Consider the following 15,323-nt stretch of genomic DNA (forward strand, 5'->3'; position numbering starts at 1 on the left):
GGCCACACTAACCCAGGTCGCCAAGGCGCTGTTGTCTTGTCCTTAGGTGGCAAAAACAAGTCCAAAGTGAGAGAGGCACTTGGGGGCTGAACCAGGGTGGGGATAGCTGGGGACTTCACACCTGGGAGCCCCCACCACACACCACCCACCCACTCCCCACATCCACTCCTTTCCAGAGTTACCTACAGCTCTTTGCTACAGCTCTTTGCTTGGTCAAAGGGGACCTGGGATTGGGTGCCCAGGCTGAAAGCTCTGTGGCCATCACTAAGGCCAGTCTGGGCCCCAACCTGGGACTGGCCCTGGGCTCCCTTGGGGAGAACCTGCAAGGATCTCTGGGCACCAAGAAGGGCACGGGGGATGGATGGAGCCAGCAGCCGGGTGGCGGACCCAGCGAGGGTCTCTGAAGGGAGGCCCAGGCGAGGCCATTAGGAAAGGGAGTCTGTCATTCTGGACAATCTTTTTCTCCTGGGTTTAATACTTTATTATGCTCTTCCTGTGCAGCTCAGGTTTGTGCATGCAACTGTGACTCTGTCACATGCCCCAGGTCCCGTCGTCTGTGTTGCTTGTTCTCAGGGCTGCTTCCTCTGTGTCCCATGTGCATGCTTTGTCCCCTTTGTCATGCTGCAACACCCCTCCACTGTCTGGACTCTGCTCTCCAAGGGCCAGCGCTAGCTCACCCTCCTTTTCCGACCCACATGGATGCTCCATGCTCTTCCCTTTCTTGAACCAAGGAGGACAGGCCAGCTGCCCCTTCCCCCCGCATGTGGGGTTCCTGGAGGCCCTCAGGCACACTTTCCCCGCAGTGGGTATTTCATCTAGCACCTGCCCTGGACCTTGGGCTGTGGGTTATCTGTCTGTCCTCCCTCCCCACGTCCGTGAGCCCCACCCCTGGGGGATCAGCTGCACCTCAGTCTGCCGTCTACCTCCACGCTTAAACAGTGTCAGGGACACAGCAGGCGCTCAATATGTGTGTGGGCTCTCGTCCCAGGTCTACAGGCACTTTCCAGCCTGACCCAAGAGGTCCCGTCAGCCCACTATTCCCCCATCTGTAAACACTATCAATGGCCCTGAAGGGTCTTTGATTCCATGACAACTCAGAGAAGAGGTGCTGAGCTGACGGGCTGAGCACAAACCACGCGCATCTCGGCAGGCTGAGAATAAGGGGAAACGACGGTTTGGGGACCATGCCCCTCCCCTCCACTTGCCGCTCCACGAATGAGTCAAGGCTCTCTCAGGGTCGCCCGGGTGTTCAGGTTCCCGCCCCTCGCTCAGCACCTCGTGGCGTCAGGAAGTCCCCCTTGGGCTTGTCACAGGCGTCACTGCTGCTCTTCATCTTGCATTCTTCACCCCAGTCCTGCCTGGCCATCCCTTCATTGAAGTACAAGTTCCACTTCCGCCAATGCAATTATTCGCCACTTCATGGCTCCCTGGCTTTGGATCCATTTCCACAGAAAAATATAGTTAAGGGTATGCTGCCTTAATTAATTTCTCTTGGCTGGGTTTCTACTCTCATTTTACCCTTGGAAATACAAACCTGAAATGGGTCCAGTGCATCGGCTCGGCTCTCTGCTCGGGTCACTGATCTTTCTCTGAGCCGTCTGTGGTCACCTCCGGACGTGGGCTCTGTGTCTGCCGATGTGCTGACTCCTCTGCTTGATCCATGGGCAAGGGCCCTGCCTTGGCCTGTAACCCCTGGGTCTGGCCCTGGTGGATGGTGAGGGTTCCTAAACAGGCACGGGCCCCGTCCCACTCTTGAAGCCGAGCGTGGCCCTCTTCTCGTCCCCACCCACTCCAGCACCGGCTTGTGCTCCGCAGCTGTGGTGACTCTTTGAATCTCCGTGTGCTCAGCTCTGATCAGAGCTGGAGTGGATCTCCTGCCCAGGTGACAGAAGCCCAACAGTGACAGAATCATCGCAGCTGCTCCCGGAACGGAAATGCCTTGTTACAGCTGTATTACAACAAAAGGATGCACTGACCCAAGGTTCATTTGTAGGGAGAAGGAACTGGGCTGGCGTTACGGGATGAGAACACAGCCGCGCGGCTGGAGGGTGTGAGAGGTCCAAGGGCATCTGACACGGAAGGCCACGTGAGACACCGGCTAGAGAACCCAGTCAGCCGAAGTCGCTCGGGGCAGAGCTGGCAGGCAGGAAGCCGAGTGCTGAACGTCCTCTGTGGGGCCGCTCTGAGGTGTTTTTCTCAGGTTTGTCTCCTTGAATCTTCAAGCCCTCTACAGAAGAGGGAATTCTGGGTTAAGGAGCTTGTGTAACCTGCCCAAGACCCACCAGGCGGGGAGTGAAAGGAACGGGATTCAAATCCAGCACTGCTGACCCCAAGGCCTAGCAGGAACTGCCTGTCCTGGAGTCTCCAGGGGGCTTGTTGGAAATGCCAAGTCCATGGCCTTCCCAGACCTAGGAGTCTGAGGCAAGAGAGCCCAGAGCAGCTTTAAGAAGCTCCCGGGGGCTGCCCCTGTGCTCGGCCGACGAGGCTCCCCTGACTGTGCGCCCTGACTGCCGCCCTCTGCCCAGGGGCGAGTGACCCGGAGGAGGACAGCTTCTGAGGATGTGCGCGCTGCATGACCCACAAGGACTTTAATTCTCTCTGTAAGCGCTGGGGGAAGCCGCTGCAGAGAAACTCGACGACTCTGTGATAAAAATAACCCTTCTCTCCTAGTTGGTTTGGACAATTGACATTTTCTCTACTGGGATTCCTGAAGATGGGCCCCTGTGTGGAGGTACCCGGGCTCCCTGTGTCCCCACTCTCTCCCTTCCTTCCTTTGGTCCTTGCATCCTTTCAGTTCTCTTGCTAGGCACTCATACCCCTCGTTCCACCGGGTCAGGTTTTCCGCCAGGTGAGGTAAGCTAACATAAAACCCTCTAATATAAAAACCTCTTTCCTAAGAGGACACGCCCCAGTGTAACCTGGAGGAGACAGAACAGAGTGAAGGTTGGTTCCTGAGCTCGGGATGTCAAACAGCTGCGAGGGGAAGATAATGAACTCTTGTGAAACTGCACGTGTGTAGGTCGTGGGGAACACACATCTCCACAGAGTGCGGGACAGCTACGGGCTCTTGCAGGAGATAGAGCCGGCTGCGACACCAGGGGAGCGAGCGATGAGCTGCATTCAAGGTCGGCAAGGCATGCAGAGGGGTGTTGAACTTGGGTGAGGGGAAAGAGTGTCTCCCCAAGTGCTGGGAGGAAGTAGCATCACGGTGACCCTTTGGTAAAAGTTATCACATAAAAAGTCAAACAGGAGATGGACTCAAAACCCTGAGAGCCGCATGGGTGTGATCAAGGACCGCCATGGTTCCTCTTCAAGGATCCTGTCTCTACAAGTTTGGGGAGCCCGCCCCCTGCTGCAGCTCCACCCCCGTTCCAGGTTCCAGGACCTATAAGTAATTCCATGTGTATTATTATTCGCTTGCATTGATAAATAGGCAATAAAAATGCACAGAGAACTCAGCTGGATCAATTTATTTGCATTCTCTTGACACAGCCGTGGTCGTGGCTCAGGCTGAGACGACCAGCACAGCCATTTCCACAGCGAGAAGTGCTACGATGTCGCGTGTAAATTACTCCTAAATGTCACATGGTAATGAGGCTGCGTCTTCCGTGATTTATCTTTTCCTTTCTTGCCCTGCAAACACTCCGAGCTGGCAATCAAGCTAGGCAGCAATGGTGACACAACCTTCATGGTATGAAAAATGGCTCCGAAAATTTATGGGGGCGGCTCACGCCTTCCCGAGGGCTCTCTATTTACAGAACTTCCTTCTCGAGATTTCGAATTAAGAAAGGCGGAACTGCAGAGGCAGAGTGAGGTGGCGGCTCTGAGAGTGAGAAAGAGTGTTCCTCCGTGCCAAGGGCTGCAGCAGGGCGCTCCCCACTCGCTGTGTTTCCAGTCCTCGTTGAGTTTTCTGTTGCTGGCGAGCACATCCACCCTGGTTTTCCAGAAGGGAGCACGGTCGGTGGGGCAGCAGCTTGGAACTTGTTACCTGCCTCAGTCACCTGTGCCCAGGAATGTAGTTCAGCTGAAGAGTGTTGACAATTAAACCCCATTCCGGGGTTGGAGACATGGGACAGCGAGCTCCAAGCCCACAGGTGCAGCTCTGGGTGCTTTGGTGCCATCCTCGGTGACCTCCACGATGACCAATGGTGCCAACTGCAATGGGGGATGAGCCAGCTAAACAGGAAGAGACAGGAGCCCCAGGCGATCCCCTCCAGATTTCTTGCAGGTGGCCTTCTGAAGGCCCTGTAGTAACCATGAGGGCTCTGCAGGTAGCCCACAGAATAGTTTTAGACTCTTGAGTGTTCTGGTTCACAACCTTTGGACACTCCCTCCCCCACTTGGACTTCTGATCTCCTGCTAATGCCCCAGCACTGCCTGTCATTGATGTTATAGGCAGACCCACGTGGATTTGATTTTCTTGGGGGGATAGTTAAGGCCCCCCCAGAAGTACTCTCTTCACGGTCCAGCAGCATTAGGGTTTTTAGTGTTGCAACTGGACTCGCAACATTTGGCATGAAATTTGCTTCCCCAAAGCACAGCCTGGGTCATGCATATCCTAAGACGGGTTCTGGAAGGCTCTGTTCCCTCTAAAGACAGCAGAACTTATACCCCCGACTTGTGACAGCCCAGCCCACTGATCCGGTGGAGGATCATTAGTTCTCACCATTGAGGACTGCATCCAGCTTGCCGTCTGTCCTGAATGGGGGCATTAATTCGAACACAAATTGAAATTGCTGTTCATGTCTCGGTGGAAATTCAGCAAGCACGAGGGCTTCCTGAAAGTGAAGCCATGTCCACGGAGAGATCAGAAACCTCACGCTTTGCCCAGTGAGACGGTGTGTTCGACCTTTGAGGACGATTTTCTTCTTTGCCCTTCTGGAGCCGTCTCCCTCTGCAGAGAGATCTGATCCGTGAGTGGTCTCCATCGTGCTGCGTTCTCTCCCTGCTGGAAGAACGGGAGTTCCCAGGGCTCCCCATCCATCTTGGGTTTGGGATGTCTTCATCTCCCAGGAAAGTGCCTTTTTCTTCTCTCGATTTCTCCACACCCTTTGCTCCTTTCCCATCAGGTTCACAAGAGCAGGGTGTGGGGGCTCTTCTCCTCCCGGGTCAGGTCAGAGGTCACAGAGGGCTGTTTGGGGGGAGAGCCCTGCTCCTTCTCAAACCCCGTTCACAGCTACTTCTCATCCACACTGCAATACAGCTCAGGGAAGAGACAGCGGGCTTGCCGTCCGTTTATTCATTCATCCATTTATTCGACACATATCTGTTGAGTGCCTGCTATGCGCCGTGCCCCGGGGTGGGGGCTGGGTCTGTAACAGGGAGCAAACCGACAGAGCACTTGCCCTGCGGAGTTTCTAGTCTAGCGGGGGCCCTGGGCAGGAAACAAGTCAACAAAAACACAATTGCACGCGGTACTGCCTGCTCCGAAGAGCTGCCTGAATGCTGCGATCAAGAACGCCAGAGGGGCCTGTCGAGTTACTGCCTCTCTATGCCTGGGGAGCAGCTTGTGCAGCTCTGGAAGACGGGGCTCGCTCCAGAACGTGGCATCCGGAATGCTTGCTGATGTTGGCCGTTGATGCTTCTCGTCTGTCCTGTGTCAGGAGGGCAGCCGGCTTTGACTGGCAGACACTTTTCCTGGTCAGACACTGCTCTGAGTGCTGTGTGGCCGCTCCTTTGAGGCAGGAACTATTGTCACTCCACTCCTCAGTGGGGCTTCATTCTCCTGTGCTTGGCCACAGACTGCAGGCTCAGCATCTGTTTCCCGCAGCTGCAGTAACGAATGACCGTACAGTTAGTGGCATAAACAACATGCACGTATCATCTAGATGTTCTGGAGTCAGAAGTCTGGATTAGCTGGCTGGGCTCCAGATCAAGCGTGGGCAGGGCCGCTTCCTTCCAGAGGCTGTGTGGAGACAACCCATTTCTTGCCTTTTCCAGGTTTGGGAGGTGGCCGTATTCCTTGGCTCGTGGCCTCATCCTCCACCCTCAAAGCCAGGAGAGCAGCATCTTCTAATCTCTCTCTGACTCTGACCCTCCTGCCTCCCTCTCATGGGGACCTTTGTGATGATGCTGGGCCCACCCAGGTAAGCCAGGATCAGCTCCCCATCTCAAGGACCTCAACTTAATCCTGTCTGCAATGTCCCTTTGTCCTGTGTGGTGACACAGTCACAGGTCTGGGGATTAGGAGGTGGGCATCTTTGGGGGCCATTTTTCTACCCGCCATACCCAGTGCCTTCCTGGGTCCTGCTCCCTGCCCTGAAATGTCGGGGCCTCTCACCTGTCCCTCTTATTGACACCACTCATTCCACATCGTGACCAGCAGTGGCCGTGGAGTCGGGAGGACCCCACTCTACCATCAGCAGCTGTAAGATCTGAGGTCGGTCACTCAACCTTGGTCAGCCTCGGTTTCCCCACCTGTGTCCCGGCAATGACAGCAGCCACTCTGATGATCAACCCACAGAGATGGAGCAGGTCACAAAGGTGTGGCCTGTGGTGGCCATCCATGAACTTCAGTGCTTTCGTCATGATCACCCACGTCACCAACACACACCGTTAGTAAAATGCTCAGAATAAAGGGCAGAGGGTGTCACCAAGTGCAGTGGCTGGAGCACGACTTCCCAAGTCAACAAGGAGCCGAGCGAGCGCCGAGGGGCCGCCGTCCCATCTAAAAACAAAGGTAATCGCCGAGGGGTCCTCTGTGGACATGTGGTTAATTTTCCTGTTCAGATGCATGTTAGACGGTGTGTTGAATTCATTCCCCAGTTTCGCCCTCCGGCCTGCCCTGTGGACTTGGCTTTCTGCTCCTGTTTAGCACTGTGGACCTCAAAGGAGGCTCACCTGTCCTGCTGGGACCCACGGCGTCAGCCCTCTCCAGCCCTGGAAAGGCAGCGGGCGGGGCTGTGTTCTTGGCCCCAGGATCATAATAATCAAGTTCACCCGAAAATCCTGTGCTCTCGACGGCCAGCATCCTCCACTTACGTGACGACAATGACAACGTGGAACACTGGCGGAAGCACAGTCCTCGCACTTTCCACCTGGTAACTCATCTGGTTGCTAGTACACATCCTACTCACTCTATGCAACAGTTTTACACGGTGAGTAGGGGAAACATTGCTCCCATTTCACAGCTCAGGAAACTGAGGCCCAGAGAGCATGAAGGACTTGGTTGAGGTCGCTTAGCCCCCAGGCGGCAGAAGGAAGACTCAGGCCCTCTCCCTCCAAGTCTGGCCCTGGGATCCGGGCCAGGGCAGGAGGAGGCTTATTTCAAGAGGCCAGGAGAGAGCACTCCTCCAGCTTAAGCAAGAAACCCCCTTAGCAGGGTAGAGCCTCCCCTTCTATAGTTAGGACTCAGGTTTGAATTGCATGTCACTTTGCAGAATAGTTACAGGGGCTCTGACAGTGAAAGCAGGGCCGGGAGGTTTAACCACCAGGAGAACACGGGGTTTAAGAATGGCCGCAGGGGGCGGAGCTGTGGGGTCTCAGCCTCTGCCTCTCCCGGGAGGGATGAGCTGTTTCCTATGGACCCCGGCCCGGGGTGGGTGGCAACCTCCTCCGAGTTTTGGGGAGAGCGATCCCATACCCCGCTAAGGGCCTTCTTGCCTCTGTGTTTCCTGATGCTGCTTTCAGCTGCTTTGGGATTTGATAGGGACAATGACATGGCATTTTGCAGAAGGAGAGAGAGAACAGAGCCAGGGGAGAGTCTCTGTCCATCCGGTTTAGTAGGACGAGCTACCTCTTCCCGGGCCAGCTCTATTTACTGGCAGAAACTGCCTCTGGCTCTATTGGAAAACTCCTGGGTGGCTCCCAGAATCAACAGGCAGGCCGGACAGGACTGGCCGAGCAGCTAGGCAGAGGCCAAGGATGGCTAGCTGGACAAAGCTGCCCACTGGATAGAGTCTCGGTGTCCCGGCTGCCCACTGCCCACATCAACTCCACCCTCTAGATTTTAGGATCATTCACGTGAGAGTCAAATTTGGGGCACAACCATTGCTGGGTGCAGGTCATGTTGCCTTGCTCTGGCTTCAGGGGGTCACTGGACAGACAGGGCCATCCTCTCCTTTATCTTCCAAGGTAGGAGATGTGTCTGCTCCCCAAGTCCCCCACTGGAGGACTCCCCAGCGCAGATCTAGGGTGGGCAAACAAACAGATAAGAAGTCAAGGAAATGGAGAAATCCCAGAGGAACACTTGCGAGCTGAGACACAGCTGAAGTCTGTGTCTAGTCACAATATAATAGACACAATAAGATGAGAACGGCAGCGTCACTGTCACTCCCAGGCCGGGTGTGTGCTTTCTGTGTGCACTCACATGTGGTTCTCACAGCAGCCATGAGGCGAGTACACCACTGCCGTCCCATTTTACAGATGGGAAACCGAGGCAGGGAGGCTAAGCAATGTGCCGAGTCACACAAGCACTGAGGGGTGGGTCCGGGCCCACATTGCTCGTCACAACACCGTTGGAATTTAAACGAGTCTTCTTAAGCAATTTTTATGAAAGTCCCAACTCTGTGTTTGTTTAGCAATGTGGGGCAGTTTCATGTTTTGAAAGCTGTGCCTGAAATGACTGCTTAGGGGTGACGTAAGGTGGCGACTGAGGCCAGGGCCATCCTCCGCAGCCCTCTGCGTGGTCAGGTACGTTCACTCACCACCCTGGCAGATGGCTTTCTCTGTCCTCTTGGAATAACGTCAAGGAGGTGGCTCTACCTTGAAGGGCAGAGCGTTGGCCCCTGCACAGGTGGCATTTCCTAGCACCTCCCTCCCCTGTCTGGGCTCGTGAATCAGGTGGGTATCGCTGCTGTAGGCACATCTCAGGGAGCAGGAAAGCAGGTAACAGCCAGCCTGTCCCCAAACCTGAACATTCACATGTGTGTCCACTCAAGACCAGGGGCTCCCAACCTCTCTTTGTTGACTTGGCTTCCTTCTCACAAAGGGAGAGACTGTTCGGGTCACTTGGGAGTTTTCAAGGAGAGTGGCAAGGCCAAGGCGCCCTTACTTGGGGTTACGTCCCTTCCCAGAGAGGAACCGCCTGTTCAGGATGTCCTCGCTGGACTGGCTTCTGGTCAGACTCCCCAGCACATCACTCCTCTGCCCCTGGTGGGCTGTGACCACCCCCACCTCCTGCCCTTCCTCTCCCGTATGGTCTGGTGTAGGGGGTCTCAGGGGCTCTGCTCCGTGCCCCATAATGCCCAGTCCCTATGGCTTTCATCACACCGTACTCCAATTTCCTGTCGGTCTCCCCCGCCAGCACATGAGGACCCTTTCTTTCCTGCATCTCTAGGGCCCAGCGGAGGGATGCTGCACAAAGAAAGTCCTTGGTTGCACCTTGTTGAATGAGCCACTTTCCACGTGGAGTTTCCAGTGGTGGGGAGACTGGTGGGGAACTCTTTCCCTCGCCATGGGTACGAGCTTGCTAAGAACCGTCCTATTTGTCAGATGCCTCGTGTGCTTTCTATTTCAGATGTCGGTGAAACCACGGTGAGAAGAGCGGATGGGAAAGAGCTGGAGTGTCAGCCTCCTGGGTGCCCCTGTCAATCCGTCCCCGTGGACGTCCCTCCTCAGGCACCCGGGGCACAACGGACTCCTGGGCGTTTAGGTCTTTCCAGCAGTTCAGAGCCAGGAGTTGGCCTCCAAGGCCTTCATTGCAAAGTGGCTCAGAGTGAAATGATGCCACCAAAGGAGGGAGGCATGACGTGTAAATAGGCTGTCATCGAGATGTCACCATCGAGTCTGCCAGGGATGTGACAGGGGACCAAGTGTTGACAAGACTTGGCAAGTGTGCCTCCCAGGGCATCCTCTCTGGGGACACTCTCAACTCTGGGGAACAGATGAGATCTGCCTTCTTCCCTGCTCCTGCGTGAGCTGCTGCATGGGTGAACGCCTTTTCACAAGGTGCCTGGAGGCTGGCATTGGAGGTAGGCTTTCCTTTGACAGTATTGGCAGTAGGACGACAAATTGTGGCCACTGGGGACCAACCAATATGTCTGAAGGCAGGGAGGCATTCCACAACTCTGCTTCAAGAAGAGGGGTCAAAGCAGGTGTTCAGTGCCCTGGCTGACCTGTGGCAGGTCCCACTGTACCTGCAGAGGTGGCCCAGGTGTTGAAGGTGCTTTGATCTGAGCAAGTCTACCTGGGTCAGGGGAATCCAACCGGGGCTTTTGGTGGCTACTGACCTGGGCTTATGAACAATGTCACGGGTAATCTAGCCTAAATGAGAAACGTGCAGGTGGTACCCGGGGTGTAGGTGAAGCCTCGAGAAGGACACTGCAGATTGTGTTTATTGGTGTGTGTTTAAATTTGGTGAATCCCCAAGTATGAAACGCTGGCTCTGCTCCTTTCGGCCAGCACAACTCCAACTTTTCTTCTCTGTGTGTATTTCACAATCACACTGTAGTGACTTTCTGTCGGCTTTCCTGCCATATGCTCACTCAGGATTTCAGTGAGGTGCTTTTCGTTTTCCATCATCCTGTAAGTTTGATTTGCCATATTCTGTATACGGATGGACATCTATGCTGGTTAATCTAGATATGCATGAATCAAATTGACGTACTCTGCCAGTGTTGAGATTCACAACATTGGGGTGCATTCTCTGGCCTTTGGCCCCTGGTTACAATTTTCCAACCACCTATATTTCATGTCAGACTTGATACTGGCATGCCCATGATGCTCTGTGCCAGTGCAAACAGTCTCCTCAGAGAGATCTGTGCAAGAGTTGTTTATTTCCAATTCACACCCACAACTCCCAGCGTTGGGCTCAAAAACACAGAACCAAGTTCTCAGGAAGGCATCTCAAGACAATTTCTTGGTAACCATCTGCTGCCTCTTGGGATGATTCTCCAGGCAAAATAATGACAACAGCGATAACAGCAGCAGTCATAACCATAATAGCAAATGTTTAAGGGGAAATTTAAAAACACGTCAGCGTGCTCAGACTCTAACAATGATGCAAGAGTCACTGTAATTGGACCCTTTCCCCCGTGGCTCTCATCCAGGGTGTTGCAGGAATTTACAGACGGCTGTAAATTGTCGGATCATCAAAGACATCTTATTTTGCCCCTCTACTTTGGTTTTATTGTTCATTCACTAAGAAAGCCAAAATCATTACCTAAATGATGTGCAAAAAAGTCCAAACGGAACCCAAAGATGAGCCTGCTGTTGAGAAATCTTGAATGTGCTAATCATGGTTTATTTGGGTATTAACCAATCATCAGTGCAAATGTGTTCACTCATATGCACACGTGCGAGTGTATGCACACAGGCGCATGTGCTAGTGTATGTGTGCATGCACACATGTAAGTGCATGCACATGTGAGTGCATGCACATGCACACTTGTGATTGTGTGCACACGCATGACAGTATGTGGACATGTGAGTGTATGCATGTATGCTCACGTGTGAGTGCATGTGCACATGCACACATGCAAGTGTATGCACATGTGTGAGTGTATGCACACGTGTGTGTGCGCACACACACACACATGGGATTGTATCCCACTCCATGCGGATGGTGCATGAAGGACCTTGGAAGTCTTGTTTGTGGAGTCGACCTAAGCATGGAGGGCGAAGCCCCCTGCTGGAAGCTCCAAGCTGTTTAGGTGCAGAGGCTCCTGGCCTTCAGAGCAGCAGGTGCCCACGCTGGTTTTTTATCAGTGTGTGTTTTGCAGGAGTGTCCCTTCCAAGAGGGGAAGGTGGAGGGGGCGAAGTTCTCTGGAAGCAAGATTTTATTTTTTTATCCATATTCTTAGATGTTGCGGCGTGAAAAAAGCAAATTCGGTCAATAACATTTGTCTTGAACTAAGGAGTACCAGGGAGCAGACACTGGCATATTAAAAATGGCAAGATTTTCCCAATTTCCCTGGGTAACTGCAATCTGTCTAAAAGGCGATCACATTATGCTCCGTAAGGCTGTGTCTGTGCACATTCCGCCTTCTGACTCATGTTTTAACCACTGAAACTAATGACACAAAATTACTTTGTCAGCAAGAACGGAAGACTCCACTAGTTCAGATCTATTTAGTGGATACTTTATGAAGGCACTCACAGAAGTCAATTAAACCCTTCCAATGGACGGCAGATAATGATTTAAAAGCCATAAGAGTCTCTGAAAATACAACTTCTAACACAGCTAAATGGTTTGGGATTTCTGACAATGTAATTGTCGTTCCATGAATATGAATACTCCCTATACAGAAATCAACTACAACCCTGCAACAAAGCCTTTCGTCTCAGGATCTGGTGCGAGGAGGTATTTGAGTCCCCTGGGTTCCCAGAGCCGCCACCCCGAAGTCTTTGACACGCGGAAGCCTGGGTGAAGGTGGGCAACGGCTTCCCGGTGGTGACGCATCCACAGCTCAGCGGGGGAGGCATCGCCAGGTTAAGCAGAACACATTCTCTCAGCTTCCTTATATTCAGTTCAACAAACACTGGTTAAGGACCTACTGTGTGCTTGGGAGGTGGCAGAGTTTAAAGGCACAGAGTGCAAGTTCTGAAGTTCATGTGAGTGTCCCTGTTCAAATCCCAGCCCTGCCGCTGAATAGCCCTTTTTCCCCCAGCTTTATCGAGATATAAGTCTAAAGTATACAACGTGATGATTTATAGACCATATGTTACAAAATGATTACTGCAATAAGGTTAGTTACCACATCCATCACCTCACTTAGTTATCATTTCTTTCTTTTTTTTTTTTTGTGGTGAGAACATTTAAGATCTACTCTCTCGGCAGCTTTCAAGTGTACAGCCCAGCATTGTTGACTATGGTCGTCATGCTGTACGTTAGATCCCCAGAACAAACTCATCTTATAACTGGAAGTTTGCATGTCCACACTTCCCCCACGGCCTAGCCCCTGGTAACCATCAATCTACCCCATTTCTGAGTTCAACTTTTTAGATTTCACATATGTGAGATTTTATGGTATTTATCTTTCTCTGTCTGACTTAATTCACTTAGCATGATGTCCTCAGGGTCCATCCACGTTGTTGAAATGACAGGATTTCCTTCTTTTTTATGGCTGAATAATATTCCATCTTATATGCACATACCCCCTTTTCTTTGTTTGTCATCCATCAATGAACACTTAGGTTGTTTCCACGTCTTGGCTATTGTGAACAACGCTGCAGTGAATATGCGGGTGCAGACAGCCCTTCGAGATAGTGATTTCATTTCCTTCAGATCTATGCCCAGAAAAGGAATGGCTGGATCATATGGTAGCTCTATTTTTGATTTTTTGAGGCTCCTCTTTACTGTTTTCCATAGTAGCTGTATGGTTTCACGGCTCTTTGACGTTGGGTGACATACATCCTCTCACTCTGCCTCAGTTTCTTCATCTGTGAAATGGGTTGATAATAGAACTTGAAGGATTACCCAGAGGATTAAGACCCAATACCCTGAATACTCACTCTTCTGCCATTTCAGATGTAGAAAAGCAGAAAGAGTGCCACTCCTCACATGACAAGACAAAGCCAGAAATGTAGCATCAGAACTCTACTCTCGAAAGAGCAGAAAGCTGAGATCACAGGGAAACCAACCAGCCTGAAATCCAAGGACAGGCAGGGCCCCGAGGAGATGGAGGATGGATGGGCTGCCTCACTCACGGTGGGGGACAGGAGGAGGAGGATAGGAAGAAGTCAGCTGGGAGTTTAACGAACTCCCGAAGGCCAGGTGTGGGTCAGCCCATCGTATTGAACCCTGGGCTCTGTGGACACAAGGAGGGCTGGTTTCTGTCCCTCCACGGGGTGCTCATGAGGAAGATTAATGGCACAACCACTTTGGAGAACAGTTTGGCAGTTTCCCAAATAGCTAAGCACACACCTGTCATATGACCCAGCCATTGCGCTCCTGGGCATTTTCCCAAGAGAAGTGAAAGCACACGCCAGTAAAAGGGCTTGTTCACAAGGTTCACACAGCTGGATTGGCAACAGCTGAAAACTGGAGATGACCCAAATGTCCATCAGTAGGCAAATGCATAGACACACTGTGGTTGATCCAGACAGTGGAATACTACTCAGCAAAGCAAAGGAATATGCACAGCACAGAACAATCTCAAAACAGTTATTCTGGGTGGGAAAAAAGCCAGACAGAGCACTAGTCCATACTATATGATTCTGTGAGTCCATAAGAGTCTAGAAAATGCCACTTTATTGATGTTAGCAAGCATATCAGTGGTTGCCTGGGGATGGGGGTGTGGCTGGGAGGGGCAAGAAGGAGGGATAATGAGGTTAGTAAGGAAACTTTGGGGGTCATGGGTATGTTCATCATCTTTATTGTCTTCACAGATATGTATACATGTATATGTATGTCTGGTACATCTGTATACACATATACTCATATCTCTCAAAACTTATCAAATTGTACACTTTATGTACAGTTAATTTTATATCAATTTTACTTCAATAAACCTTAAAAAAAGCCCTCTCTATTCAGGATTGTCCACTGTGACTCCATGACAATGACTCTTGTCAAGATTACTGGTGACTTAAGCCAGTGGTTGGTTGATCCAGTGGTTTAATTCTCGGGCCTCATCTTGTGGATTGTAGGTAGCGTTTGACCCAGTCCATCACTCTTAAGTCTGGTTTTTCCCATCGCTTGCATCCTGCAGGAGAGCCCTGGGCTCAGTGGCTGGACCCCTTTGGTACTTTTGCTGCTCTATACTCTTTCGCTAGGTGGTCTCATCCAGTCTGTGATTTTAAATACAATCAACTAGCTGATGAGGCCAAAATTCATCTCCTAGCCAGAGCTGTTCCCCTGAACTCTAGATGCCTGGCTGCTCCTGTCTTGTCCACTGGCACGTCTGTTAGCATCTCCTCTTAAGTGTTCCGACGGCTCCTCACGTGGGTGCCTCCATTTTCCCTTGGAGTCCTGCCTGACTCCTCTTTCTCTCATCCAAGTCAACACCAAATCCCGTTAGCTCGGCCATCATCACATATCCAGAATCAGTTTCTCATCCTTTTACCATGACTACCTTGGGCCTGTCTCCAGCATCTCCTAGCTGCTTTGCTGTGAAGGCTTTCTGAGGGCTCTCCCTGCTTCTCTCCCTGATGATCCCCTACAGTCTGATCTCAGCACAGCTGCGGGGGGTCCTGCTCAACCACAGAGTACATGCTCTCACTTATCTCGAAGCCCCGGCCTTGCCACCCCTGCAGGCCCTCTGCGCCCTGCTCCACAATAACACTGGGATCCTGCACCCTGCCCTCATCATGCCTCCTCATGCCCACAGGCTCCCTCCTCAAGGTCTTTCCCTTCCTGTTCCCCCTGCTAGAACCTTCTTCTTCTGGAAAGCCTCAGAATCACTGCGGCCCCTCCCATCACATCTCATCTCGAGACATGAAAT

The sequence above is a fragment of the Equus przewalskii genome, chromosome 2 (assembly GCF_037783145.1).
Source record: "Equus przewalskii isolate Varuska chromosome 2, EquPr2, whole genome shotgun sequence".
In the NCBI taxonomy this organism is placed as follows: domain Eukaryota; kingdom Metazoa; phylum Chordata; class Mammalia; order Perissodactyla; family Equidae; genus Equus; species Equus przewalskii.